Source organism: Manduca sexta, chromosome 23, assembly GCF_014839805.1.
Source record: "Manduca sexta isolate Smith_Timp_Sample1 chromosome 23, JHU_Msex_v1.0, whole genome shotgun sequence".
Lineage (NCBI taxonomy): Eukaryota > Metazoa > Arthropoda > Insecta > Lepidoptera > Sphingidae > Manduca > Manduca sexta.
In genome coordinates, this window is record NC_051137.1 from 907,530 (window position 1) to 919,219 (window position 11,690).

The 11,690-nt window shown below is 35.0% G+C and overlaps 1 protein-coding gene across 1 annotated transcript in view; it reads right to left on the reverse strand.

Annotated features, from left to right (window-relative positions):
- The window catches only part of LOC115443662 (long-chain-fatty-acid--CoA ligase 4), a 60,542-nt gene extending 49,038 nt beyond the window's left edge, over positions 1-11,504 (reverse strand). Inside the window, exon 1 of the mRNA XM_030169168.2 lies at positions 11,377-11,504. The gene's annotated coding sequence lies outside the window, so the exon portion shown is untranslated. The remainder of the gene's footprint in view (positions 1-11,376) is intronic.
- Between the last annotated feature and the right edge of the window lie 186 nt (positions 11,505-11,690).

Here is an 11,690-nt window from a genome sequence, read left to right on the forward strand (position 1 = left end):
CAGGATAGCGACGCTTGCGCACGCGGGAGCCGATGGGATAATGGGCCAATACAGGGGGCGAAGTCCACACCGGCGGGAATTGTTACCAACGCTGCATTACTGCATGTGGGTAAAATGGACACTCATGAATTAGATAAGTGGGTATGTGGGCTAAGCGTGTTGCCGGACAAAAGGACGTTGTTAACTTTGATTGATTTTGGCACGGATTTGATAGGTTCTTCTGTTTACATTTGTCACCCTTTTCTTTGTTTTTCATTTTCAAAATAGTGAGTAGATTTAATTTGTGTTCTATGACTGCCTATACAGTATACGCGCTAGTTAAAATAAGCTGCGATGTTTCTTGTGTTTGTTTGAAAGTCCCACATAACCCGTGATACAAATATAAAAATTGCAAGCTACTGTAAGGTTAGGACTTATGTAAAAAAATAAGGTGTATTTACATTTCTTATTTAGAAGATCCGGAGTATTAGGTCACAAAAAAATGCTAATTAGGAATAGTGGCTAGTATACATTTTGGAATGACATTTAATTAATGTTATAGGAAATATTCTTATACATATTTTAAATGGTTATAAAATGAAGGATATTTTATAAATTGACCTTAACTTATAATTATCACCATAGTTAACGACAAAGTGGTTAACACAAAGTCCAATATACTTCTTACTTGCGTAGCCAGTAGTATAAAGATTTGAGATCGTATGTTTGTTAAGGACTTATGCAATTTATTACGCTTGGCCTAATTTCCTTCCGCTTGACTGGACGATTAACTACTGTTTATCGCTTGACCCCAAATTATACATTGGCGTAACACGAGTGATCTCAATGGACCATACGGGGCATGACTGACGAGATAAACTTACATTACAAGAACCTGTGCCGCAAAAATTGGTCTTTTACAACCAACATTTTTTTTTATCAGTACTATCAATAACTGATTTTTAAACATCAAACTTACCGGTCATGGTAAATCTAGTCCGGGTTTTGAACTATAAGTATCTAATTGCTGGTTATAATCTGATTATAACAAAGGATTCCTTGCAAGTTATTCTTCATTGTGCTTATAAATCAAACTGGAAGTTGGTCGAGTGAGTTAAGTCATAGTTGAGTGGGTTCCATCCAAGCGAAAAGTAGTTCAAGCGTGTGTTACTAGATGACGCTGTTATAAAATAGCGTTATATAACTAAACCGGTGTCCGTTAACTATTTGTCGAGGATGTAGCAAATTTTGATACCCATGACGGAAACTTTCGAACTCAATCGGATGAGGCAACTTTATGATTAGAAATGTTTCGCTGTTGGTGTTTACTATCTTGCTGAATCAAAATGATTATTTTTTTCGAATTTATTTTTAACTTAATCATTAATTTACAATCCACATCGATCATGTCAATGCTTCAGATTAACACGCTTTGGTCTAATCTTCTGACACTGCCGATTTAATTTATCAAGCTCGAGGGTTGGGTACTGGGAGCATTATGCGAAATTCTATTTTTTATTGTGAAATAACATTAATGATGATTTACAACGACAAAGCATGAACGTCATACTACGGCTTATCACCATAATAATAAAATAGTACATTCCGTAAACATTTTTGCGCAACACATAAAAACGAATTGGTTCCGATGCAGATTTTATTGCGAAATCATAATAATCAATAAAAATTGAGAAATGTAACCGAAGATTGAACAATGCGAATAAAACTAAGCTGGAGGTGTCGCTGCAAACAGTAAACAAAATCCGAAAACAATTGCCCTATCAGCCACAAGCAAACACTTGAGCACACTCCAATAACCAATAATGGACACGCTAACACAGTTAACTCTAAGATAAATATACTAAAGTGAACTTTAAACACGTTTATCGTTCGTCCGAGCCAATCACGCCATATCAAAGGTCGCGGGAACTATCGCCACGTAGCGTCGCGGATAGACGACGCGTGACACGACTACTTGCAACTTCATTTGCATTGTTATGTTAGAATACTCCCGGGGAAACATTGTAAACTATTGGATATTGTCTTTTTATGCTTGCATGGAGAACTACACTGCATCTGTTGTTACAATGCAGTCGAAACATAAAGACCGACTAGGATTGCATCACGTAGGTCATAATTTTGTCAGTCTGCTTTGTGATGCAGATGACTAATGCCTTTATAGGATTCGCCAGTATGACTCACCGTAGGAGACATTCCACCATAGTTACAATGACCCAAAAACGATGTTCTATTTAGATTTATCACATTAATCAATAATCGGTATCGGCCGTTTTGAATAACAATCTTTATCTTAATCTTCGATCTGATCCCGAGAATAAACCAACAAAATTCCATTATTTATAAGTATTTCAAAATAAACTATTTAGATTTTTGTGTTCGAACGAAAATAGCAATTGATTTTTAGATTATTGAAATCGTCGAAGACAGCGACATGTCCAAACTTCAATCTATTACTGGGTTCAACTTAATTTCCGGATCACCCTGACCTTCCTACAATGTAGAGACAACAATAAACCATGTCTGTCAACAAAAAGGCGTAGTACATTAATAGACTATAAACTTACCAATACAGGATACAAAGTTGTAAAACGACTTCTAAGAAAGTATTAAAATAACTACTCGTAAAGTATTACTAATGGTGCATTAAAATGTGGATCTGGGTCGCACGAGGTTTCTTTGTTTGTCGTAAAAGTATCTTTACTACGATATATTATTAATAAATACCTAGATTATAAAAGATACAATAAGGTAGGGTTCAAAAACAAACAACATACCTAGGTTATCTAGATTCAAATATGAAACAATAGGTGCAAAAAATAAGTTATCAATGCACATCATTTATCTGAACAACATCCAAGAAATCGATACGACAATGATTCATATACGCATTTTAATTCAATACACAATGTTGCGGAAAATTCAACACATTAACATTCAACCCTGGAGTGAGTAATCTTGCAAAATGCTTTCTCAGAATTAGCGTGGGTGGATCAGACGATATCTCAGAAGATGCTTTTAAAGTTAGTAGTGTGAACTTCGAATTAATAATAATAACAGCAGCCAATCCTTATCTCATTAACCTACAAGGCTTGGGGTGTAGATATTAATATTTTAAGACTAGGAAGATCTTTAACTCTCTCAACATGAAAGCGGAGAAATGTTTGCAGATCGTACAAAATTTTGTATTGGTTCCGCAATCAAACTTTATAAAGTCAAATTTCTAACAGCAACATACAGCCAGTGGTTCTTTAGATGTAGTCATTAATCATCTTTGCCAATTAACGTACAAAATGCTAGAGGTATCCGAGCTGTACCAACCTTCAGTGGCAGCCCTAAACAACGCGAGGCACCAGGCGAAAGCAAAAAAAAAAGAAGATCCCCAGTTTTAACAGTTTCGTTGGAAAGATAGTAAAAAAAAAGTCTTACAAGGCACCACGCGAAGCCCTCCCCCTAAGGCCTCCTATGCCAATCTTGATGAAAAAGGACGGACAGTAAAAGATTGCATGTCAAACAATTCATAGGTATTAACTTTAAACCCAAAACATGAACTATTCACTATAACTATCAACAAATGTGGATATATGCTGTCGACAATTTCCAGTGTATTTTTAGACACAATAGCCAAAATTGCTCACAAAGAACTCAAAACACATTTAGGCTCCATTGTCTGAAACCAATCGTAATGGTTGGAACGTTAAAATATCATTATGTAAGGTCCAGTTGCTTCAAATCGTCTGAAAAACATTCAGAAATGGTTAACGAAAATTCTTTAGGGGCCCCTGTATGAAAGTGTAAACTCGTAAATTCCCCGTGGAATTGTATTCCGTATGCCAATTTCTATTGCCTTAAACGTGACGCGGTACATAACGTAATTGTTACGCGTTGTCAAAATAACGTGTGACAAATAATAAGGCCCCAGTTTGTCATTTTTCAATTTGTCAAAGAAGCACCTACATTTTTTGAATCGTACACCAATGTACCTTACTGAATACCTCGACGTTTACAATTACTAGTTTAAAGCATCGGCTTACATAATGACATTTTAACAAGCATTGTACGCAGGCGCAGGTGGAGTGCAAAGGTCGCGGCATCGAGGTCGCCCTTAGTACTTTAGATAGCCTACTTAATAATCTAAATGACACGAGCCGTAATATCCAAATTTTTAACGTCACTATAACAGTGGAATATCAACCCTCAGAGTAGCTGTTGTGGGTTATTATTCTTTTACAACATACAATAGTTTCTTTAATTACATTTTTATATAGTTTTATATAAGCAATATTAAATAGTTCGATGAGGAACCTTTCTTTTTTTTTTAATATAAGCACAGGCCCTGGTCAGAGGCGAAAAAATAACTGGCTATCTCCCTCGCACGTCCGCTTCGTAATAGCGGTGATGTTGCTGATGTAATTTAAACACAGCAACAGGGTCGAGTGGGCAACGTATCCAATAGCGGACCCTGCTCGCCCCACCTTACTCTTTAGAAATCACTAAAGCAAACCATTATTGAAACATCAATAAGCATTAGAGAAACACAAAAAAAAAAAAAATAACACCAGACACAACCATTCTTCACATATCGCTAGATTCGAAAAATAGCCATTCCTATACTCAGAGTATACAAGGGACGATTCACTATATGCGTAAAATAATGGGCGCGGTGATTACCTCCAGTGAACCAATTATCGCCTTCAGCAAAAAAAATATGTTACACGCGTGATAAACATTGTACTGTGAACACATTACGCCACGAGGAGCGCGTTATCTACGCGAGGTTACACCTATCAGCCGGATCAAGATTGGGACCGTCTCGGGAGGACCCTGCAGCTTGACTCAACACAAATTTAGTTTTGTAAATTACGGGCAGTATATAAACAAGTGGACTAAATGTTTTTAACTTGAGATTTAAATGAATAAACTCTCATATTGAATTTTATTAAATTAAATTTGAGCGGTTGTATCACTTACCATCAAGCGAACGGCAAGCTCGTCTTGTCATTAAAAGAAATAAAAAAAAAAAAAATACTTCAGTCATAAAAACATGAAATATTTTACTAAATTTTTTTTATTCGCTACATGCATAACCTAAGAGAAAGGCAATGTCGTCGATATCAGTACAGTTGTTTTTGACTCGGACTTAATTTTAAAGACTTTAGCCTTGTACCTACTAAGCATCCTAACAAATATCACAGATCAGTCCAGCTCGAACCTCCTACCCTTACGCTACGAAGGCCGCCTGTTAAATCATATAAACTTTATTTACAAGAAGAGTGAATTTTCTAAGTAATTGAATAACATAAAATCGAGTTACATCTTCGCTTCGGCTGGCAAGGTGGCGTAACGAAAACTAGCTGGCGCAGCCTCGCTACAAGTGTGTTGCATTTTAAATCAGCACTATATTTTCATATCAATGTAGCTTTTATATTAAATCTTTGACGACACGTGAAGTTAAAAAATGCTTTTCAACTGCACAAAACTTCTAAAGAGTGTAAGATCACGTTTTCGAAAAACCAGAAAGTATACAACGCTTTCGGTTAATAGGTGAGGTGTTGAATCTAGAATTTTAATTAATCAAATTTGATGCTTGTCGATAAAGCATTAATATTTATAACTTTTTGGCACTTAAAGACCAAAATGTCTATATCACGTATAATAAAGCAATGGTACCCCGTTCCTATGAAAATTTTAAATAATTACAATTAAAACATTTGGATCAACGATGTGATGTATTATTAAAAACAAATATTTTTATTATTATAAACAATAAACCCTTAATTATTACAGTCTTTACGATCAAAAAAAAATCACTATTGAAGTCTTTGTGACCGAATGAAAAGCGCTAATGGAATGGTATTCAGGTCTTTGAACCTGCTGTAATGGCGGACCGTGACCCAGAAATCCTATAGAATCCATAATAGCACACTGCATTAGGTGATGTAATAAAAATGTTCTACCTGAGTCCTTGGCACGAATGGCGCTAGCTTTGCAGGTTCGATTCCAGCAACGACGTCCATAAATATGGACTGGTTAAAAAAAAAATTATACCTAACTGGTGTTTTGTGTATTATTTCAACAAGAATATAACTAAACATTATTATTGACAAAATAGCATATATTAAGAATCAAACCATGGGCACACCAATGGGTGTCACAACTCCATAAGATAGTAGGCATGGGAAAGTGCTTCCTAGCTAAAGCTAGAAGAGCTGGTTCTTCAGTCTGGACTGAGGCTCTTCAGTCTGGACTGAACACAAATATTAACGGATTGTTCACACAGTTGAGTGAAAGTTCCAACATCGACATTGAGAAATCTAGTTTCTACATCAGGTCCATTACTTATCTCTATTTGTATGAAGCGAGATAGGTTTCTTTCTCCGAAACTAATAAATCAATACCTTCAAGGGGAAATTAGTTTCCAAACTATCCCTTTACTTCATAACGGCCTCTTACAAAGTTGGCAATTAGTGTTCTAACTTCTAAATATTCTGATACTTTTTACATTAAATAGGTAAGTACTTAATTTTAATTCAAAGTTTGATTCGATTGGCGAAGGGTAATCATCTCTCGTCAGTCGACATTATCTAGACCTTACTCCACTTACATTCAACTGCAGTGGGGTCGCTTTGTCATGCTCATATACATCAGAGATACACAATTGATTAAAAAACTATCAGTAAGGGCTTGCTGTACATATAAAGCAGTCTAACCCTTCAACACTTTCCCCTCAGGTCTCAAAGCCTCACACTAGCTGCACGTAACGTATCGTACAAAGCGAAAATACGTGCACTTTAACCCTGCATCGCTATCACGTTGCGAGTCGATGCCGCGCCGTGATTTATCCGAGCGTGTGTCAGCGACCGGTCCAACCGACCCGAGTGGACTTCGACCGAGCTTCCCGGTAAACGGTTAACGTAATGCGTAGTGTTTTAAGAAGTTTACGTGTGAAGTAAAATAGTGGTTCTCACGTATGCATTTGTAATAAGTAATATTAAATTTAATTACAGTAGGTTACGATCATAAAATGAAATAAAACGTAGAAACGGAAATAACCTTAAGTATAAATATTCCGAAAGGACACCTTTAAAAATGTAAATGACATGAATAAAATTGTGAGGTAAACTTTATTAGAATTTTGTTGTATGTGTGCGGAGTGGCCTCATATTTTAGGTGTCAATGTAGGCAATCTAAACAGTTCCTTGTTAGGTCCATCATCAGAATGGGCTTGGGTGATATAAACAAAAAAAAAGTATGAGAAGCGAGTGAACAAGAAGGAATGCGGACGCATAGAACGACATTGTAAAAATACGAAAAATTACAAATAGGTAGGTAAACGAGTAACACAGGGATCTGGATTGAACAAATCCACGATTACAGAATTTCTTCAATATAATAGGAATATTTTACGTTTTAGAACATTTCTTGTATTTATACAAAGCTGGTCGTAGCTAGCGATACCAGTTCTAGAGGAAAGCCAAACTTCCTCAACCACACGTTTGGAAGATCTCACGAGCTACGGAAGTGAATGCCGAATGCCGGTCTCATTTAACAGGACAGGCATTCATTAATCCTAATAAAATTCGACTCTGTTAAAACGCTAAGTAATTTCAGTTGTAACTCGAAAGCTTTATCAAAGAAGTAAACCTGTCCTCGAAAACAAACGAAGTTCGGACCAAACCTCCTCAAGTATTACATCAGTTTCGGTGCCGTAAACCTCCGTAACATGATTATGGGGAACGGGGTCAGTCCGTCAGTCAGTCACTCCGGTCAGGTTCAATCATGCGATCAGGAAAATCGAGTTACCCATCCAACCGTGACGGAGTGGCAACTAATACCTTAAATAAATCGCGTTAGAAAGAAAATAAACATTTATTCGTACAATATACATTTATAAGTAACTCCTCAATCAGGGAGTACTTTTGGTTCGAGCGATATTTTGTCGTTGATTTTGAATAAATGAATACGAGAATTAATTATAATGTTGCAAGTTGATTGATTGTGTAACGCGATAATTTTTTCTGTAAGTATGTATGTATTATTGTTTCTAGTTTTTTTTAGCAAAGGTTGTATATTATATAAATGTGCAAGTCAGTCGGTAGCGACAGTCGCTCGCAAACCGCCTAATTGTTCAGTCAATCAATAAAGGTATTAATGCGTACTCGCATTTTATCGATTACACAGCAGTACCTAAAGAATTATTTATTAACTTTGTGTTTTCAGGTAATGAGGATATACCGTATCACGTGTGGACAGGCTCGTATGCGTATTTTGGTAGATGTCATTAAAAATCATCAGCGCATGCTCTGTAGCAGCCAGTATAGTTACTGAGCCTGACATCAGGGTAAAAAGCGCAGTAGAGTGCCATATATAAACACTAGGCGAACGACTTCTTCATCTCCACGATGATGCACTGTAGGATAATATGACGCATCTTAAACGTATTTATAGACTTCACAAATTAAGTATATTTTCAAACAATAAACATAAAAATAGCAAAATATGCAAGATCAATACAATTAACTCAAAGCATTATTATAACAAGTAATAAATATTGATATCCCTAAACAAATCGTCCATCCACCACATCAAAATATGCATAAACACATTGCATAATTCATAGAGCACATCAAATCACTGGATCTACTTACAAACAGAGACAGTTACAGGAACACTTGAGGCCTATATCAATCACAGTTAACTGCAGAGGGAACGCTAACACAGGAAGAACAAAGGACATATTGGACTTTGTACCATTCCAAAATACCCAAGCTATAAATATTTAAGACGGATAACAATCAAATATTACATAACAGATATGAAATCGTTAAATTTTTACAAACAAGGAATAGGTATTGTATGATGATTTCTTATGTTTACGCGAATGTTAGACATTGAAATAAAACTAAAAACTAACACAACAAATCTCTTGCTTTCTTGGATGTTTTAGTCATTCGTAATCCTGATCAGACCTTAAGTCATACTGTGTATCGGAAACAGACCCATACTGATAAATATCTGAACGGTGAATCTCACCACCATCCAAAACAGTTAGCTACCGTGGGCAAATCATTGTTTCAGAGAGCACGAGGAATCTGTGATGAGAAACACCTGGCCGCTGAGCTACAACATGTCAAGTAAGTACTGCGAGACAACAAGCTCCAAATTCCACGCCGCCGTCACAGAGACCGAGTGAAACCAGCCACAGTTGAACGTGTTCCGGTTGTACTACCATATGTGAGAGGAGTCACCGACAAGATTGGCTACATCCTGAAGCGTGCTTCAATAAAAACCTATTTCAAGCCGCCTAAGAAGATTAGTCAATTTTTACCACCTGTCAAGTGCCATATACCTCTGCAAGAACCGGGTGTATACAAGATAGACTGCAACTGTGGCCTCTCTTATATAGGACAAACAAAAGAAATATAGGGACCCGCGTAAAAGAACATATAGCTGACGTGAAACACCGACGCTCTACGAAGTCTGCAGTCGCTGAACATTCTGAAGGAGGCTCCAATCATTATTTGCGATTAGACAAGCCACAAATCCTTGCCAAAGAACACCGATTCCTACCTAGGATGATTCGCGAGGCTATTGAAATAAAAAACACCCAAATTTCAATAGGGAAGATGGTTGGAAGCTTGCACAAGCCTGGGATCCTGTTCTACATTTAATTAAATCGGATCCCAAAAGACCGGCTGCCAGACCTCAAGACACTGTGAGCTCATTCTGCGTAGATCGGATCGTCAACAGATAATTTTTTTTAAAAAAGTTGTATATTTGAAAAATGTAGGTAGATATTGTAACTTTGACTTTACGGATGAACAACACCTCAGTCCCCCCCGTGACCATGAAGGCTGCAAAGTCTTCGAAACGTCGGGAGAAAATAATAATATAAAAAACCGCGATAAAATCCGTTTAAATAGTTTTTAGTTTTATTTCAGGTATTGTATGTTTGGCATATTTTGTCTTTTTCTGTTAATATAAAATGATTAGCATAAATGGATGTTATAATTTACCTTCAGATATATATCCTCAATATCATGTTAAATTAATTAAATTAGCAGTCAAGGTAACACACAATGATAATTTTAACATTATTAAGATGCAGACTTGGATAAAAACACATGTGAAGTAAAATCATTGATATATTCTGTTAATGGTGAAGTATTGAGTTAATTACTAAGTGATCTTTTTAGTTATTGTTAGTTCTATTGAAAATGGTTTAGATATGACATTTGTAATGACTTGGTTGATCCTTGTTTTAAATGCTCCGTAAATATACTATCAAAATTTAAAAATAAATTAGAATAAATTTACATATGTAAATGCTCATTTATTTTTAAATTATATATAAGTCTACATTACAATAGGTATAGAGAAATTGTGTAAGACTATGGAAATATTAAACTGGCTGTTAAATTAGTAAATAAGAGATAAAAGTTGTTTTTTATGTTAATGAGATAGTAAAAACTGCATAACTGTTTTTTGCATTTGTGACAACTAAATTAAATAATATTAATGAGTTGCACATACCAGTGAATAGATTATAAAAGAACAATTAATATACACTCATTGTCTTTAAATATTTTACAGGTTTTGTATAATAGTAATTATATATTTGTTCGTATTAATACAATTATCTATTGAAATAGTAGTTCAAAAAAGTACTTGAATAACATAAATTCCAATAGGAAATAATAGCAGGCAGCATGAGCATCTGAACATTTCAATAATTACTTAAATAGGTACTTTATTGTATGACCAAATGAAGTGTTACACAGTAATGACTGAGAATGCGATTAGATTTTTTTTGTATCGAAAATCTTCTGTTTTAAATTTTATTTATAACATCTATAAATAAAATATAAATGCGGGTAACTAGTTTTTTGGATGGTTACTGATTTAACAGTTACATGTGACGAATTATCGAAATAGAGCGTAAAGTCGGTCGTAGTTCAACAAAACCTTACGAAAAGAATACATTATGTTGAAATATGCCTCTAAAGTGGGTCATAACTAGTAAAATAAAATAATGCATATTATTTAGTAATTAAGTACTTTTTCAAACCTCGTCAACCCACATATTTTTTTATGTTTCATCGCCAGACTATTATAATTAAAACACTTTCCAGAACATGCGGGTGTTTGGAGAAAAATAAAGCTAATGTATTTTTTAAGTTGAATAAATAACTTTGTCTCCAAATAATTTGTATACTGGGGTAGTTTTCATTGATGAACTTGCATTTAAAAATACAAAATAATATTAATAAAACCAAGTTGAAATATCAAAAGAAAAAAATATTTTAGGTTATTCCTATTACCCTAATTGAGCCGTCGTTAGAAAGAATAAAATGTATGTTGTAATATAAATGTACTTACCGTTATATTTCCGGATCTTCTCAGAATATTACACTTGTAAATTACCACAAAATTTTCAAATTAATCGGAAATAAACACTAGCGAGACTCGTGACGTTCTGCAAATCCGATCCGGCCATTAGTGTTGTATGTTTGGGTACACTGTACAGCCAATTTGACAATATAGTTCATTAATCGATTAAACAACAAATTCAATGAATAATTTATTTGTCAAACTGGTAAATAATAGTCAATATTTGTAACTAGCGATGTATATTTTAAGTATAACCTTTGTTTTCCATATTTCTAAAATTCCATACATGTTGTCATTTATTT